Here is a 20,042-nt window from a genome sequence, read left to right on the forward strand (position 1 = left end):
TATTTAGATATGTCAGGCTCATAGCTCGTAAGACATAAGCAGGGCCAGATGGAATCTGCGGACGTTTTTTGCTATTTCTATGGAGAATTTTGGAAAAAATCTGCAGATTTCTGCAGAATTATTTTGGGAGTATCCAGCGGAGTATCATAACTAAAACCTTAATATATTCATTAAAAAGTAATAAATTACTAAATAAGAATTGACTAAATTCAGATTTACACATTTACTCAAGTAAATAAACAGAATTAATAAAGGGCTAAAAATCTGCAGAAATCTGCGGAAAATCTGCGCGCACAAATTCTGTGTGGGCCTAGACATAAGAAATGCTTTTGCCAATTGACTTTGCTTTTTCATTTGAAAAGTGTCAATCACTGCACATTTCCAAAATCAAAAATGCAAGCGGTAATGCGGGATTTGCATTTGGATTATGTCACAATTTATTCATCCACATTTTGAAAATGTAATTGCAAATCCTATTTGCAATAGCTTTTGAAAATTGTTTGGGATATACTTCGATATGAGTTACTTTTATTTAAAAAAAAAGGCAAATTAAAATTAACATGGGGCGTACTCTCACTAGGTACAGTTGCCTTAAACCGTGCCAAAGCATGCTTTCCCCCCTACCCTTCTCCCCCAACAGCTTGCACTCAAATTGCATCCGAGCGTGAGCACGCTTGTGTCATCGATGATGCACTGTTTAGTTTAACAGAAGAGAAGCGCTCTCACTTAGCACAGTAGTGATTTCTTCAGATGTATAATTTTAGTGGTTCGATATGCAGTGACAGTCAATTATTTTGCCAAACAGATCTGCCATTTTGATGCTTCTAAATAAAAGGTATTAGCTGCAGGTATTAGGAGGTTTGCTAAAGGTGCAGCTGTCATGTAGTGAGGGGCTTGCGTCTTTAATAAACTATGACAGTTTATGTTTATTGAACAGTAACAATGATTAATAAATCTATCTCAAGCAGTCTCTTAAAAGTGACAGGCTCAGCCGTGCTTTGCACTCACACTACATGCATATCGCGCCAAAGCCCAAGTAAACCGCGCTCTGGCACACCTCTTCCAACGGGGCCAGGGCTGGCCAACTGACCTGCGCCTGATCCAGATTCAGAGAACTCACACATCTCAAACATCTGAGAAATGCGCCTGGGCATGGTTCGCATAGCACAGTGCGAGTGCACCTATAGCTTAGTTGAATCACATGCTCATTGAGAGAACGTGCTCCCCACCCATTGAGCTGTGTTAAATTCTACATATAGCTGCCACTTGCACGGCTGACAGCATCGTGAGGATTAAATGAAGGATTATACAGTACCTCTCACGATTTAAATGTGTAGATTCAGTGGCAAACGCTGTAAATACAAAGATGCACTCTGCATAAATATCTCCTAAGTCCGCGCACGCAGTTAGGATTCTGCCGTGAAAATAGTGAAAAATTCTGCAATAGCACAAATGCTTCCAAATAAATTTTTAGGTCGAATAGATAAAAATTCGAGCACATATGCGGCCAAAACGGTCGAGCCCTAGCATCTTTACTTGTTATTATTTTCTCATAATAATAACAAAATAAGAAAGTTATCAATCAATCACAAAACAAATTACAGTGAACTCCAAACGAACTCCCGTCTCCTCCACCAGCTGAGGGAAAAAGCCATTATAACGACAAAGATCACTCTGCCTATTCATCCCATAGTCCCATGGAAAAGAAAAGTGATTGACAGGTGGTAATTTGTGTGTAATAGTATTTATTTATGGTTTGGTTATGGGTAAAGCAAAGACCATGTGGGTCAGGTAGTGAAAACGATAGGGTACAATTAATTCATTATGAATTAATTCATATTTAACAACCACCACCCCCACCTACAACAACGATGTCATCGTCCATCGCGATGTTTCACAGTAGACATTGTACGATGCCAAATTGGTCAACATCGCACAACCCTAGCGGTCTGTCAACTTGAACATTGGTGTACGGGGTCTGTTCATTTGGGGGATGGTAATGGAACAAAGTCTGCGTATTATACAGTCTAACACTGCTGTGTGGAAACACATGATTGAGCAAGGCATCATGGAGCACCTGGCATTCAAGCCCTATAGAGTAATGAGCACAGCTATATCCACTATAAACCACCACAGCAACACTCGCACGGAAACACGTGCTTCTGTCCAGAGCTATAAATCCAGTCAGTGGGCTGGGAGAGGGCCTTGCCCCGTTGTCCACCAATCACTGGCAAAAATGAGAGGCATCTAAAAACAACTGACGGTCACATTGTGTTCAGACGTACACACACACACACACACACGCGTGCACACGTACATGCGCGCACGACTGTCAACATCTGATTATCAGAGTCATACAGAGGCAATCTGAGGTATTTCGAGAATGTCCAATTTCAAGATAGACAATATAAACAAATACAATATACAAAAAACAAATACAACAGCAAAGAAATACAAGTGCTGAATGTATATAATTTTTATAAGACATTCTCAAAACAAAAGAATCATGGACAAGTGATTCATGACATGCTCATGCCAAAGTTTCCGCTACAGATCTGGCCGTTTTACTGTCCAAACAAAACTGTAAAGACAAAGTCACCCTAACATGACATGCCCTGTAAAGTAAACACAGTCCACCACCCTTCAACTCTATGTTTACACCTTCACTGTCAGTGTGCTCTTACTCACATGAACAGAATCATCAGTCAAGGGCTGCTCAATTATGGAGAAAAATAACCGCAATTATAATGGTCAACACTCTAATCACTATTATGTAAAATGATGATCAGTGGGCCATATTACCAAATCATTTTAATTACACACATTATACACAAACACAAATTTTGTAACCTTTGTAAAAAATACTAAAATTTCACAATTCTCAATACCAACAAAAAAAATGGAAGACAGTGATAAACGAACTAATAAAAAAAGTCTTCTAATTTAAAAGAATAAAATAATAGAATAGAATAAAAAATACAAGTAAAACAAGCTGTGCTTTATTCAGTCTTCACTGTAAGAATTAAACTTGCTTTATTTCTTATTAAAGCCACAAGTCTTTAAGTCAAGAGCGGGGAAGGACTTTATCCTTGTCTTTTGTCATTTGATTAATAATGATAAACACAGTTAGTGACAGGAATATAATGCAGTCATGAAGTTCCGATTTAGATGCCTTTTTTATTTGTTCATTTATAGCATAACAAATAAGGGTTTAAGTGAATCACCAAGCAATGCGTTTTGACACATATTCGCATGCATTTAACACAGCTTAAGATAAAATTTAGATGAGTGCGTTCTGCTTGTTTCTGAGGCTTGAGCGTGTACACAGAACATCTCAAGTTCTCTTTTGCACATTTAGAAACAAATGAATAGAATACAATAATAAATCATGCACAAACCATTCTGCAAAAGTCACGTTACACTTATTACCAATCATCGTTTAATGTCGCTTTAAGTTTTTATAATAGTTGGAGACCAAAATCGATTTCAAATTTGGATTAATTGTACAGCCCTACATCAGACAAATTAATCGGCTTGAATCAAACATATAACGGTCACACACTAAACATTATTTATTACTATTTATAACTTAAAAAACTATTTCATTAATATAAACTATGTAATAATGATTTTCACATCTCATCATTAATGAGTCGAATTAAACAGTAGCAGCTGGTTTTCTAGAATATTTGAGCTCTTATTAACAATTTTCCACTTATTGGTATTGCATAATTTATTTACTTGTTAATAAAAAAAATGTTCACTTTAATTCTGCTGAATGGAGTGTAGTTTGCACCTTTCTCAAACACACTGAAACACTATCATATTAAGGACACGGCCACCTTGACCATTATATGCTCAACGCTCCACTTCAAGATACAAGATAAAAGCGGTCTAATAACTGTACTTTTGAGGACTGTTCATCAATAATTTGTTGCATCAGTCTTTTCTGCAGAGTTTATAAAGAAAACCCTGTAAATTTTAGATTTTGGCAGATTTGAAGGTTTTGTGAATAGTTTGAAGGGCACACACAATATGTAAATACATTCTCTATTTAGTAATAGTACAACACCTCAAAAAATCAATAGAATCTGGATGCAGCCATTATGATGCAAGCTGAGATTGGAATACACAATGCACCCAAATGGAGCGAGTGATGCCACTGTGAGGGGTAGGGTTAGGGGTGGGGTCAGGTGAGCCCATTAAAAAGCATTGGATGCAGCTCAGATTGCACTGCACCAGGTCTGCATCCAGACCCCTCTCCAAAAATTTGAAAATACTTTGGACCCATTACTAGTAAATTAACTAATTTATTCAATCATTCATAAACAATTATTTTCAGAGAGCTCAAAAGCAGATATCGATATAACCAAAAGCAAGATCATATTAGAGCTGCACGATTCTGGCTAAATTGAGAATTGCGATATTTTTTGCCTAAAATAAAGATCAGGATTTTCTCACGATTCTATAGATGTAAAATAAAGGTTAATATGAGTGGGCCATTATTATCATTATTCTCAAACATGTTGTAAAACAGCAATAGGAGTTGTGTAGCTGTATTGTTGGTTAAAATGCTTCATTTTGTATAGACTTGGAATGGTGGACTTGAACAGACTTTAGATTTGTTCTGGTCATTAACCCTCTGGGGTCTGAGGGTGTTTTGGGGCTCTGGAGAAGTTTTGACATGCACTGACATTTGTGTTGTTTTCAGTATCTTAAAAACATATAAATGGCTAAAGTGTGATAACACTGAAAACAGCACAAGTTGGGCTACAATAATACCCAAGCAGCATGTTTGTATGTGTTTGTGTTTTTGAGAAAGAAACGTTTATGCGTGATTAGTGAAAAATTAAAATTTTGAAGTCACTAAAACAAGGCCATGAAACACACAGAGAACATTTGTGCACCAGACTTTTGAGAACTGCATCTGGTAGTCTAGTGTTTTTGCTTCAAAATGATGTGAGAATAATCTTGTTCACAGAAAACAATATAATGAATTAAAATTTCGAAGTCACTTTTTGAGTGAAATTGGTTTATGCGGGAAGGCGTGAACTATCATTACTATGCAGTGAGTCACACCTGAGAAGACAAAGACCCACATAATGAGCTGCATAATGAGCCATTAGACAGGTATGTGACTAGGAGGGAAGAGTTTCAAGAAGGAATCAGAGAAAAGTTTATTTACTTTTTTGTTTGCAGTTTATTTAAAATATATCACACAAAATAACTGGAGATAAACTTGTGAGAGTCAGTACACTCTATGAAGTGTACTGTATATAAATTTTTATTTGACTTTATGTCTATTGACTTTATGTCTATAAATAGTTTATAAATAAGTCAAAAACATGCCGAAATGCAACATATTATTTTAACATTGTCAAACATCTTAAATTGGTTAAAAAAACAATACATTATAATATATGGAATGGTATATACAAAGTTTGAATTATAATAATGCGATTCTGAGTTAGTTTTGGTAATCTCATATTAGAGCAATGTTATTTTAAAGAATGATAATGAATCCATATTAACAAAAATTACTGTGAGCAAAAGAAAGCAGGTGAAAAACACACCATGTGCGATAATGAAATCTTTAAAACAGTCGCGCGCATCACAGCAGCTTTTGACGCGAGTTATCATCCTCTCATTCGGTATTCACAAAAATTATTTAAAGAATAAACTTAAAAAGGACACTTAGAAATGTAGTCTTGCAGACAGGTATTCTGTGATGGGAGCAACGCAGGAAAAAGGCAGTATTTCATTGTAACCGCTGGCCTTCTTCTTGACATCAGCTGAGACTCACAGACACAAGATTACTTGGTCCATTTTTGTAGCGTTTTTAAACATTTTGTGAAGTTGAAGGCTACATCTTCATCTAATAGTTTGTCGGAATGACACAGAGCAACATTACTCTCATTACTGAGCAAACTCGGAGTACTTCTTGTCTACTTTAGCTCTCTTTGCCGCTGGTCCTTTACCTCCGTTGTTTTCACATCTGGATTTACATATGAAGCGCGCTTACTGAGAGGCGGGACCACGCTGCTGTAATGAGGCGATATAGGAGAAGTCCTTACTTTTATACGGATTACATAAAAGAAAATCATTTGTTTTTCGACTTGAATTGGTTATTGCAAAAGTAGACATATCAAGCTTTATATAGATATCATAAATCATCATCTTTGTTGACTATTTGCCGAGTTTCCTTTCATTTTAGTGACGTGTTTTTCTGACCACAGTCTGCTCGCGCCTCAGACGCTTGTAATAACAATGCCTTGTGGGCGTGGTCGCATTAAAACTAATGAGATCAGACTGAGAAACTAGACATAGCGTTGGTTTCATACTGATTACTTTATCAAACAATGTTTGTTTTTAACATGCATAGCTGCGTTTAAAAGTAGACACTTTAAGCTTTCTAGAAATACATTTCTCATCTGAGTGCGTTTTGTATTCGCGGAGTTTTAGCGCATTTTACCTACGCACTTCTAAAAGCAGTTCACGGAGAGAGAAAAGACAGAATGCCTACACTGTTTGTTTTCCTTATTTTGCAAAAGCACACACATTTTTTGTTGTTGTGAGTGTACACAACAAAAAGTAGACACATAACAGATTCAATTGATGTATTGATCTTATCTGTACGATCAAAACTGAAAGTGTCATTTAAGTTCATTTCAGCAGTTTGACTCCACCACAGGTCAAAATGCGGATACGCGGTCTTCGACCCCAGAGGGTTAATGCTGATGGTAATTCTGAGGTTGAATTTTTGTGTTTGACATACATGCTTACAATCTGTAATTTTCTGCTTAAAATCTGTCACTGACGTGATTTTCGTGAATACAGAAGACTGGGTGGGTATTTTTGCATTTCGGTGGGTTTTATGACTTTTTGGGCTGGAATCAGTCAGCTACATCTGGCAACACTGTGTGCGCTTTCAGTTTCATTTTCACGGCTAAGAGAGGTTCACTTCCAGCGCGGCTCCCAAACGATTACTCTGACACACAAACTGAATGTTATTTACAACTTTATTACCTGTTATTCACAGCCTCTGCCGGTTCTGTTCACTAAAGTAGACTTCATTCAGAGGCGCGCGCGATCGTAACAGCTGACAGTCAGCTCACGTCACGTGTGATTTTGTGGTCGCAAATACATCATTACATGAAGACAGAAATTACATTTTTGGGGTGAATTATATTTTATAAATACAGCATGTGACTCTTTCAACACAATTTGGAGGTGTCCAAGTTGCTGAACAACGCATGAAAAACAATGTGAAGACTTGTGCGGCCACTATTGCTTCTCTTCTGAATTTGAAAATATGATTGACAGAATCGTAGAAATGCTGGATTAAGATTGTCTAGGTGGTCGAATCGAGATCGCCATCTTTTTACAATTAATTGTGCAGCTCTAGATCATATCATTATAATATTTCATTGTCAATACTCAAAATATTTGTACGTCTACATTGTGTTTATTGAGATTGTGTGATCTGTATTGGCTGTCTGATCTTTACAGACAAGTCGCTTTTATTTAGCCTGTAGTCTTTAGAATTTTATATAATGTCCCATTAGTAAAATTTCTTTCATTTTTTATTTATAGCTTATAAATAAAATGAGTGCTAGCTTGTTTAGCTGTGATCATTATGCAAGGATCATATTTCATATTCGATTTGTTTTTTTAGTATTAAAGTCAAGTAGGACAACAAATCACATCCATGTGGTGGATGTGGAATTAACAGTAGAATTACTGTTGAGTGGTACGAGTATGAGTATTTTAACCAAGTATTGACCCTATACCCGACACTGGTCAGTGTTTCCTCTAGGATTTTTTCCAGCTGTGGCGATAGTTCTCACACAAATCTACCAACTACCTATGGTGTTTTTTCAATGACAAATGAAGAAATGTCGTGAGCGCAGTATTACAATTCGAGAACGCATTTATGTTATACGAACATGTGAATCTCTTTGATTGTTCTCCGATTTCTTCTGCCTGTGCCCTCAAATATATGCTGCTCAAGCGCAGATCTTCTTGTGCGCTCTCAAATAAACACTGCTGAAGTGCGATTTAGCATGTTTATGTAGTGAGTATGTCTCCAACATTTATAAGATTTGCTAGGAATATTTATGAATCTTTTCAATAGACCTACAGAGCGGCATTAATGCATCCTGTAGTAAAGTGAAAATGGCAATAAACTCCAGCAAAATAAAGTCATTGTATGCAGAACCACAGACCTTTATCAATAAATTAAATTATAATTATGGAAACTGTGTTCATCTTAACTGAAAGCTACGTGTGTTGGCTGGCCTCAGGTATCAAGCACCTGCCAGTCAGTCAGTCAGTCAGTCAGTATGTCACCTTAAAGCAAGAGTCATCAAACGTGTTCCTGGAGGGCTGGTGTCCTGCAGATTTTAGCTCCAACCCTAATCAAACACACCTGAACCAGCTAAACAAGGTCTTACTAGATATACTTGAAACACCCAGGCAGATGTGTTGAGGCAAGTTGGAACTAAACACTGCAGGGTCACCGGCCCTCCAGGACCAGGATTGGTGACCCCTGCCTTATAGGGTTAAACAAATAAAGCACAGCACTACTACAGTTACAGTTGCGTTGTTATAATTCACTTACCTTTTAATGCGTTTTGGTGCGATTATAACCCACTATTTAAAAAAAAAAACAATGACTGAATGTTGTGAAGGAAAAGCTGTAATGTAGTCATGGAGTCATGAATTTTGGTGTGGCACCCCACCATGGCAGAATGAATGTAACGGAAACCATGCTGGTATTGGTGCATCCCTACTTCTCATATTAAAACACAAACAATATTTGCTTACAGGCACAGAAGAAAAATGTAAATGTCATTTCCATACAACATAATTTTAATTTAAAAATAACTTTTTAATTTTTCATCTCAAGTAAACATCTTGATTTAATGGTGTTTATTTATTGCATTAAAAATATATTATTTAATGGTTAAAACCAGTATTTTAACAATTTAAGATGAGCATTAAGAATTTAATGAGCAAAATTGCAACATTAATCTATTATGTAGTATGTTTCATTGTTTTTTTAGGCATAATTAGGGCCACTCGGAATCTGCACGTGCAGAAATACGCAGATTTACACACATCTTTAGCCCATCATTTAACTTGAGTAAATATATAACGTATAAATTTATATTTATTCAGTTTTTAATTTCAGTAATATTGACAAACATGAAAATGGTTATATGATTTATTTACAATACAGTTTGTAAAGTGATATTTTGTGTTTTTTAGTAAATATATTATGAGAGACTTGCTTTGCTCACCAATTAAGTGGATCTAATTCGATTTGCACTAAAAACATTAAATAAAAGTTAAAACACTATTATTTCTTTTAATTTCATATAGTTTTTAGTTATGATACAACCATCATTCTGCATAAATCCACAGATTTTTATTTGTTTATTTTTTTTTACAAAAAATTCTTTTTACAAAATTCTGTGCAGAAATAGCAAAAAAAATTAAAAAGTCATACTACACTGGTGCTGCACATGCATAATAATATCCGCTTGTTAAGTGTGACGTCACGTGGAGCGGCTTCTGGGTCCAAGCGCTCTATTCAACTGAATAGGGAGATTCATGAAATGGTAATTATAAACGTTTACAAAGCGATTTAATACTTTCGAAAGTCATGATCGCAATATATATGTCCATGCCTAATATCCAATGGCCAGAAAATGATTCATTGTTTTATAAATTGTTAAAATTGTGGTATTTGTTATGCAGCAAACCCAGAGATTGTTGTGTACACTATGACTTTATGTAAAATTAACTTTAATGTGTGATAGGAATAAAACGCGATCATAAACGAAAGATTTCTCCACTCAAATGAACGGCGGCTTGGACCCGGAAACAGTATACATACGTCACAACACGTCACCACTTAACAAGCGGATACACAAGTGTAAATTTTGTAAGCATAAACCTTTCTTTCAGATTTTTCTTAAAGATCTAAATCTTTATATGTCTTTGATTTCCGAATGTACTAACAAAAAAGCTGTAAAAACTGTGAATCTGTTTAAAAGATACATTTCTGTTTTGATCCCTGGCATGTAATGTAATGTAAATGTTTCAGTTTGTTAATAAAAAAAAAAAAAGCTCATACTTGTGTAGAAGCACACATTTTAAACTGATATGCATCTGCATTATATATTTTGGCTTCAATGTGTACTCAACTTTCAGTTTCATTAATCTACTCATAACTATTATTCAATGCTTTTCTTCACACATAAAGAATAGAGTACCTGACAATAAACATAAGTTACACCTTCGAAGCACATTTCAAACACTTTCCAGGTGCATTCTTAAACTTTTCAGAGTAAAGATTCTAATAATGCTGAATAATTGAATGTTTATTATTAATATGGATATTACAAAGGAGTGTTGGTATTATCGCGTAGTAATCAGTAAATACTGGTTCTGCTATGCACATTATGGAGGCAAGTTACGCATTACATATACTAAGCTGTTTTGTGATAAGCTTATTTTGCTAATGAATGAAACAATCCTCGTTATTTTTTTTCATTAAAACAAAACGTATCAAGTCACCTTGAACCTCAGCCGTTTCTTTGCTTGTATACGATTCAAATTAATGGGGTATTTGTTTTATGAAAATAATTATTTTGCGCTGAGACGAGTTTGGGGGTATGCATGAAAACGAAACAAATTTCCCGCATTTTGACGTCATAATAAAGCGCAACCCCCCGTCTAAAACAGCAACAATGCGGACTGTCCCATGCGCGTGGCGCCTCACTACGCTTGTACATTCAGAAATTTGATTCATTTAGCAAATCGGTTCTTTTGAAAGGTTCAGTTTATTAAACAGTGAAAAATGATTCGTTCATTTATACGCTCGCATGCATGTTGTTGTTCTGTACTGTTTTCAATTAATGACCCATATAATTAACCATCAAATGCATATAAATTAACCATACATAAAACAAAATGTTTATTTTGCACTTACATTACATAGATTGATTTTAAATTGGCTACAGTTTAAAAACATCTTATTTTTTATTTCAAACACAGTTAAAAAAAATTCGAAACCCTCATACTATGTGAATATAAATAAATATGCATATGAAGAATTTGTATTAAAACTTGTTTGATAGCCTATATTATCCTTTAGATGTGTAATATTATTTGGAAATTGCGACTCGGTTCCTCTGAATCAAAAGAATTGAATCTAAAACTTTGGTCTGGAATCATAAAGCCCGTGCCGTGACAGAAGAGCTAACGTTACAGATCAGTGAATGTATAACTGCAGCAACCAGTTAAAAAACATTAGAAAAACGTTAATTTAATGCATTTCCCAATGATGGGTTGCAGCTGGAAGGGCATTCCCGGCGTAAAACATATGCTAGATAAGTTGGCGGTTCATTCCGCTATGGCGAGATGAATAAAGGGATAAGCCGAAAAGAAAATGAATGAATGAATAATTTAACGCAATAGTGGGCATTTTCGCAAACCAGTGTTTCTGCTCGTAATGGTTTTGTTTGAGGTTTGCTCATACATTCTGCTCTTTTTCAAGTCTAAGTTAGAGCACAATGAATCACACGCGCTCTGTACAAGGACGTGCCAGCTTTCCACGTCAACGATTTTAATGCTGAAACAAAGACTGGATAATCCCTAACACATTAAACTAGATTGAACAGATTCACACTAGTTAACCATCATCTATTCGCATACGTATTTACGCGGTAACTCCTTATCTCTCACCGTCCAGCGTTGCATCAGCCCTTAAATGGACAGCAGCCAAGCATGTGCATCACAGACACGACAATACAGAGACGATTTATAAAGCAACTTAAAAATAGTTCACAGCATCAAAAAGTGCGCTCAAATGAGGAATAATCCAGACACAGCTGTTCTAAAAAAATCGCACGTGCTTACCTTTAGGAAGTCGAATTAATTCACTCAACGACCTCAAAACTGACACATTCCAACTCGACGAAAAATAAACATTCAACCGGCAGACAGCAGCAGCTGACTTTCTATTCTTACTAGTATTTTACTATAAAATACTAGTACCCCTTCACCCTCGAGTAAACCCCACCCATAAGGGATCATTGGTGGTTTTCTACCATCCTTCCGCGTTGCCAACACCCAAACCGAGAGCGTTCTTGTCTCATTTCCATCCCGTTCATTTGCATTCACATGGAACGTTAAAGGGGCAGTTACCAAGTTACAAAACTGCTTTCTCGCTTTCTGCGGTAAATGCACACCAAGATGTAGGTATGTGACTTTTCTCCCTTAAAATTCCACTTAAGGGCAACACCGTAAATAAATAAATAAATGAATAAATACAAGTTTTTTTCTGCTGTGGCGCGATCTGACCCTTAGAAAAAGGACATAACGTTAAGCTGCGATTGAAAGCAAAATAAAACAAATGAATGGATTAATTCCTGCGTCCTCAATTTTTTTATTTAATAAAAAAAACTTTTTAGTCATCATCACAGGAACTGCAGATAATCATATTGGTGTATGCCATATAAAATTTAAAACAAAATTCTTTAAAAAAATGTGATATTGTAACTTATTGACCATTTATTGTTGTTTAAATAATGATTATAGGGCCTACAACAGCATAATAATCCAAATACAGTAACACTTTCAAGGAACAAAACCTTTTCATTCTGATTTCTGAAAGGGTTAAAAAAATCTGTTATAAATTACTCACCTTTCTGGTTTCAACCCCTCAAGACATCTTCAGAACACAGATTAAGATATTTTAGATGACTGCTCTCTGGTCATCCATAGACAGCAGTGATCCCAAGACATACAATGAACCAACATTCAATGAAGCTCCAAGAACATTTTACTGCACAAAAAACCCCATAAAAAAACAGAACAAACGAACAAATAAAAACCCTGTAAAAATGACTTAGTTCGCCAACATTTTAAATGCCACTTATTACAAATAGTACAATATATTGCCATTAAAGTCAGCAGTGTTACATGCCAGGGACATATTTCCCATAGTGTTTATAGTGGTCTGTGCGGGACTGACTTTCTTATAGTGGTCTGTGCGGGACTGACTTTCTTAGTGAATAATAATTATAGGGAATACAACAGCATATTATTCCAAATAGACAGTAACATTATCAAGGAACAAAACCTTTTCATTCTGATTTCTGAAAGGATTAGTTTTCAGATCTCTCCAGAGATGTTTAATTGGATTTAGTTCTGGGCTCTGATTGGGCCACTCAAGGACATTCACCGAGTTGTTGTGTAGCCACTCCATTGATATTTTGGCGGTGTGCTTTGGGTCATTGTCCAGCTGCAAGATGAGCCGTCGCCCCAGTCTTAGGTCAAGAGTACTCTGAAGCAGGTTTCATTCAGGATGTCCTGGTGGTTACAAATATTTTCCACTTATGTCTACTGTGCTCATTAGAACTTTCAGAGCAGCAGAACTGTTTTCTGTAACCTTCCCCAGCCTTGTGCCTTGAGACAATCCTGTCTCAGAGGTCTACAGACAATTCCTTTTTCTTTATGCTTGGTTTGTGCTTTGACATGCACTGTCAACTCTGGGACCTCATATAAACAGGTGTATCAACTGAATTTACCACAGATGAACTCCAATCAAGCTGCTGAAACATCTCAAGAATGATCAGTGGAAACAGAATGTACCTGAGCTCAATTTAGAGCTTCACGGCAAAGGCTGTCAATACTTCTGTACATGTGATTTTTTATTTTTTTTATTTTTAATACATTTTTAACAATTTAAAAAATATACATATTTTTCACATTGTCATTATAGGGTATTGTGTGTAGAATTTTAAGGAAATAAATTAATTGAATCCATTTTGGAATAAATCTGTAACATAAAAAATTGTGGAAAAAGTGAAGCGCTATGAATACTTTCCAGATGCACTGTAAGTAGGCTGCAGCTTTGAACCAGAGCTCATTTGGAAGACTTCTTTCAAACTGTCAGTAGTTTTTAGGAAAATATGAAAGCTGACCTTTTCTTTTCTAGCTGTCAGTAAGCATGGTTCTAAAGGAGTTTTCTGTGCTCGCTGACACCTCCAACAGAGGCTGCACAAAATAACCAAAATGTAGGTGACATTCATTTTTTTAAATAAACATCATGGCCGGTGGTATATATTGTGTAACCAAAAATAGTTGTGGTCATGATCATGTATTACGTGATAAGTTAACAAGAATTATTGTGACAGGATGGCATTCACAAACTGAAGCACAAACATGCTTCGACATCCGGTACCACACTATTAAATTTGCTATGCCTGTGTGTGTGTGTGTGTGTGTGTGTGTGTGTGTGTGTGTGTGTGTGTGTGTGTGTGTGTGTGTGTGTGTGTGTGTGAAATATATATATATATTTTCAGAATATATATATTCTGAAATATGTGGGAAGGCAGCAGCCATTGACATCCATAGTACACTCACAGAAATAAAGGTACACGAGCTGTAACTGTGGTGGTACCTTTTCAAAAGGTAAAAAATGTTACTTTATAAAAGTACAAAAGTGTATGTAGGTACTAATTTAAGTGCAATTCTTTAACTAAGGGCACTTTTCGCCTTGTTAATTTGAGTAAAAAAAACTTGTTCAAAATCACTGTAGCACAGCCTCATAAGTTTAATCAATTTGTCTAGTTTTAGGATCTGTAAGAGGTCAAAAAAAGAGGTCAGAAATTGTTTATATTTAATTTTTTTTACATCCTGAACTGAACAAATGTGATTTCCACCACATTTCAATATACAGCTGTTATTTCAAAATGAAATAAATTATGGCAGTCAAAAATTGTCTAAGATCAATTTTGTATCTAGTTTAACCTATCTTTGCACAATATATACAATAATTACAGTTGTCAATGAAATAAATTAGTTCATTAGGACCAAATGCTGAATTGTACACCAGTCACACTAAAATTAAATACTAATTTGGTTAAGAGCTTATTAGAAAATAAAAAACTGAATTTGTATAGTGAATAGAGCATGAACTTATAAATTGTGAATACACTTTTAATGTGTGATAAGAACTTTTTAAATATTAAAAAAAGTGTATGGTGATGGAAATGACAGGGTGTGGTGGAAATGACAATGAATCAGTGTTAATGTAGAAAAAAAAATAGAAGTTAAACTCTTAAACTCACTTATTAAACTCAAACTATACAAATGTACTAAGCATAACCACACATTTTTTGCATGTGTAAAGCTGAAATTTATGAGATGAACAGATGAACAGTAATGCATTCTGTAAATAAAATGAATTACACATCCACAGGGGTTAGACAATGAAACTGAAAGGCCTGGTTTTAAAACACAATAATTCATTAGTGCGCTGGCGCAGCTGGTAGCACTGTTGCTTCCCTACCTAGCCGCACCCCTATAGTTGAATTAAAAAATAAGATTAATAAAATTTTTAATAAAATTATTCTATAATGTATTGCCTACATTTTTTAATAAATGATATACAGTACATATATTTTTTTTCTACAAAACTTTACTTATTTTTAATGCATTTAAAAGCACACTTTGAAAAAAAAATATATACTAATACAACTACTGAAAACTAATGGATTTTGATATATGGTATGAACCTTTATTAGCAAATTAGCATTTTTAGTGAGCTGCTAGCAACAGTATATGGTATCATATTTAATAGGCAAAAAAACAAAACACTCATCCAACATGACCCATACTTTGCTGAAAAACCGGTTTTAGACCTAAAATACCTAGAATACTATATTGTCTGTTGATGTTTTAGGAAATGTCAGCACATCTCTCATGACTTAACATAAACTTTGTATAATTATTTAAAAATCATTTATAAAAATATCAGCAACATCAGCAAATTATTTATCTTTGCAAATTTAGCCTATTGAAATAAAATGAGTTGTACATTGGATTTGAGCTCATTGTTCTCATACCATAAAGGCCTGATTGCATACACCCACTAAAATGTCTTTAGTCTAACAGTATTTTATGTCCTGAAAAATATTTTCAATCACATTTAGAACAAGAAGAATTGGATAGCATATTAAAAAGTATGAGCACAGCCCAAAATGATTAATTATATTACTTAATTATATTATAATTATAATTTTACATATTATAATACTATAATAAATGACTAGTTATAAACCTTAATAATTTGGCCACTATCCTTATTTTACACAATATGTCATGCTAAATTAATATGGGACATTATTTCACTCATATAATTTCACTTTTTTTGAAATGCTTGGTTTTTTGAATGCTTAGACACTCTATTTAAAACTAATATTCTTGTTGTATGTTTAATTTGCAGAGACTAAAATGAGATGTCTCATCTTTTCCCCATATATATTTACTATTATATTTTGCCCTATTGGAGCTCAAGTCCCACCCACTTGTAGCTGGCACCAACCTCCGTTCATACCCTTCTCTTTAAACAGCCATCACAAAGCTGAAAAAAAAAACCTAACTTACTCATAGATTATCAAAAAACCACATTCAAACCGAGAGTATGTAAACGTTTACAGGGAGTCATTTTAATAACTTCAGCTATGTTTTGGCTTTTAAACTAAATGTAAACATCTTTTATGAAAAATATCTTACACAGGTCAGTACTTAATAAAGAATAACATGGTTGTATGATCTCTTATTTTGTTTACATTTTTACAGATTATACAAGGTGTACACAAATTTTAAAGCAAAACTCTCTCTCTCTCTCTCTCTTTCTCTCTCTGTGTGTGTGTATGTGAAACACTTATTACATTTATAGTTTTTAAAATGTAAAAAAAGTTTAACCTTTTTGAACTATAATGCCATGTTCTGTGTCGTGTAACATTTTACCTTTATATAATAATAATAATAATAATAATAATAATAATAATAATAATGGCGAGGCAGTGGCGCAGTAGGTAGTGCTGTCGCCTCAAAGCAAGAAGGTCGCTGGGTCGCTGGTTCAAACCTCGGCTCAGCTGGCGTTTCTGTGTGGCGTTTGCATGTTCTCCCTGCCTTCGCGTGGGTTTCCTCCAGGTGCTCCGGTTTCCCCCACAGTCCAAAGACATGCGGTACAAGTGAATTGGGTAGGCTAAATTGTCCGCAGTGTATAAGTGTGTGTGTGAATGTGTGTGTGGATGTTTCCCAGAGATTGGTTGCAGCTGGAAGAGCATCCGCTGCGTTAAAAAACTTGCTGGATAAGTTGGTGGTTCATTCTGCTGTGGCGATCCCGGATTAATAAAGGGACTAAGCCGACAAGAAAATGAATAATAATAATAATAATAATAATAATAATAATAATAATAATAATAATAAAATAATAATAGGATTTTTTGATTCATACTTTTAAGTCCTGTTTGAAATGTTCTTTTAAAATTAGTATTTTTATTTTATTACTGTATGTACACTGTAATTTAACTTTTACAGCAATGAAAATATTTTTTTTCATTGCATTTAAAGCAACTTAAACATAGGAGGCTTGGAAAAATGCACATTTTAGAAGAACATTTCACATGCCGTTTCCCAGTGGTGGGTTGCAGCTGGAAGGACATCTGCTGTGTAAAACATATGCTGGATAAACTGGCGGTTCATTCCGCTGTGGCGACCCTTGATTAATAAAGGGACTAAGCCAAAAAAAATAAATAAATAAATAAATGAAATAAATTTAGATGGCACTTTTGTGCATCCGAACTCTTTAAATAAGGGTTAATTAACCCATGTGCACTGTTCAAATTTATTCTTTTGTTATGTTAGGGATGAAAACAGCCACAGAATTAAACTGCTGTAGCTGAGTGTATTGTTTTAAAATTCTAAGCAATTCCAATTAAATATTTGTGTCTTTATTTGAACTGGAGATATAAAAACAGGGAAATATGCTTTAAGAGCCAATACAGGGCACTGACATCATCGTACCACTAGATGGAAGCACTAACCCAATAATATAACCCCACGACACCACACCTGAAAGACACAACACGACTTCTCTCAAGCTGCCGTTTTGACTGTTTTCAGGTAAGTTTAGTCCCTAAAACAAAGCAAATACTACATAAAACTGTTCCTCACACATTTATTATTGGCAATTGATGAATATTCAGTTGAATATTATGTTATATAAGAGTGGTAAGTCTTCGTAAAAGTCCGTTAGCATATTAGCACTGGTAACGTTAGCGTCGGGGTAATATTACGTTAACTTACTTAATGTTAGCTCTTGTTAAACTTGTTTGTTAAAGTTTTGGCTTTTATTTATTCTTTATGTGTAGATGAGAGGTTTTGTCTATGTTTTATTGAATGCACTCCATATGTAGTCTAAAATACGCATTGTACTGTAAAGGAACGTGAATCAAAAGTTCAATCGTGTTTTGATATTTCATGGTATCTTAAACAAATGTTAAGTAAAAAAAAGTGTTCTGTGGTTTCAGGAGTGAGAGAATAACCCCCTGCTACAGAAAATATAACACAAGATTCCTAAATTTCTGAAGGGAGCTGATCAGAGATGCAGGAAAGACAGGTAACTGTAAGCAGATGATTAATTCATATGAATTTCCATTGCACATCATTATGCACATGTTACATGTCTATATATTATGCATCTGTTACTTGTCTTTATTGCAGTTATTTTAAGAAGGTTTTGATATTGAAACATGTGAGTGGTATTAAATTTCACATCACATGATTCTTCAGAACTTAGTAAATATATAGATTTGCTGCTAATGAAGTAATATTTGTGATTTTTCATTTTGTTTAATTTTTCTATGATTAATTGATTTATAAAATATTAGAAAAAAGTTTACACTAAATTATTTGTCATCACATCTGTTTTTAGCATTGATAGCAATCTGAAATGTTTCTTGAGCAGCAAATCAGCACCATTTGATAATCACCATTATATTAGTTCAACCTCAAGCACTAAATCAACATCTTAAAAAAAGATTTCTGAAAGATCAAGTGACACTGAAGACTTGAGTAATGATGCTGAAAATTCAGCTTTACATCATAGCTATGAATTACATGTATATTTACACTGTTCACCCATCCCTTACACCTTAACTCACCCTCAAACAAGTCAATTTAAGCCCTAAATGAATAAATTTTGATTTGTACAGGCATGATATGCAACTTGTATTCAGTCGTTTTGTTTTTTCTTTCTTTTGCTTTTGTTTTCCACATCAACTGAAAAGGAGGTTAAAGTTTAACCTAAGTGCTGTGTAGCTGATGAACATCTTTATATGTAAGTATATTTTTGACTGACTGCCAGACACTTGTCAAACAGTGATGAGCAAACGAGGGGCCGTTCTTTTAAAAAGATCAGGGAGATGCAAGTCTGGGGATTAATATACATTTTAATTCAAAATTGATTTATCTGAAAATATTTCATAATGTTTTGAGATATGTGCCCTATATGCATTTAGATGTCCATCCATGTTTAAAATACTTTTAAATTTAACAACGGCTGCAAGTTATAAAAACATAAACAAACACAAAAATGTTAAAGTAAATTGAGAAAACATTTTCATCAGTTTGACAACATACACAATCTCACAAATAGCATAGAAAAGTGACAAAGCTGTCTTCTCTTTCTGTGTTTTATTACTCTCGGCCACTGTATGTAACAGTGATTAGTATAGTGTAACAGTAGACAGATGAGGAATGTGAATATGTAGTTTAACTTTAAGGAGCATTACTACTGGAACCATTTTTTGTATAAATATATATATATATATATATATATATATATATATATATATATATATATATATATATATATATATATATATATTGATTTACCTGTTAAAAAAATTAAGCAAAAAATTAATTATAAGATAGATCAGCTCCTGACACACATGTTAACAGATCAGTTTAACTCTTATTAAATTCATTCATTCATTCATTTTCTTTTCTGCTTAGTCCCTTTATTAACCTGGGGTAACCACAGCGGAATGAACTGTCCACTTATCCAGCATATGTTTTACGCAGTGGATGCCCTTCCAGCTGCAACCCATCACTGGGAAACAACTATATACGCTTATTCTCACTCATACACTACAGACAATTTAGCCTACCCA

At 34.6% G+C, this 20,042-nt stretch overlaps 1 protein-coding gene and 1 long non-coding RNA gene across 7 annotated transcripts in view; one reads left to right on the forward strand and one right to left on the reverse strand.

The window, feature by feature from the left end:
* slc7a1b (solute carrier family 7 member 1b) overlaps window positions 1-12,089 on the reverse strand; it is a 37,385-nt gene extending 25,296 nt beyond the window's left edge. For 3 of the 5 annotated variants that reach the window (XM_021481372.3, XM_068213505.2, XM_068213503.2), the window contains exon 1: window positions 11,929-12,089. The gene's annotated coding sequence lies outside the window, so the exon portion shown is untranslated. Of the gene's footprint in view, window positions 1-11,754 lie in introns of all 5 variants that reach the window. The other 2 variants (XM_073922904.1, NM_001328209.1) reach the window with 2 other exon arrangements.
* A 5,831-nt stretch (window positions 12,090-17,920) lies between these two features.
* On the forward strand, window positions 17,921-20,023 carry LOC141377758 (uncharacterized). Of its 2 annotated transcripts, none has more exons than XR_012390619.1 (4): window positions 17,921-17,991; window positions 18,399-18,493; window positions 19,158-19,207; window positions 19,885-20,023. It is a non-coding gene; the product is annotated as an uncharacterized lncRNA (long non-coding RNA). The 2 variants fall into 2 exon arrangements; XR_012390618.1 differs by having other exon boundaries at window positions 18,399-18,487.
* The last annotated feature ends 19 nt before the right edge of the window (window positions 20,024-20,042 follow it).

This window comes from Danio rerio, chromosome 15 (assembly GCF_049306965.1).
Source record: "Danio rerio strain Tuebingen ecotype United States chromosome 15, GRCz12tu, whole genome shotgun sequence".
NCBI lineage: Eukaryota > Metazoa > Chordata > Actinopteri > Cypriniformes > Danionidae > Danio > Danio rerio.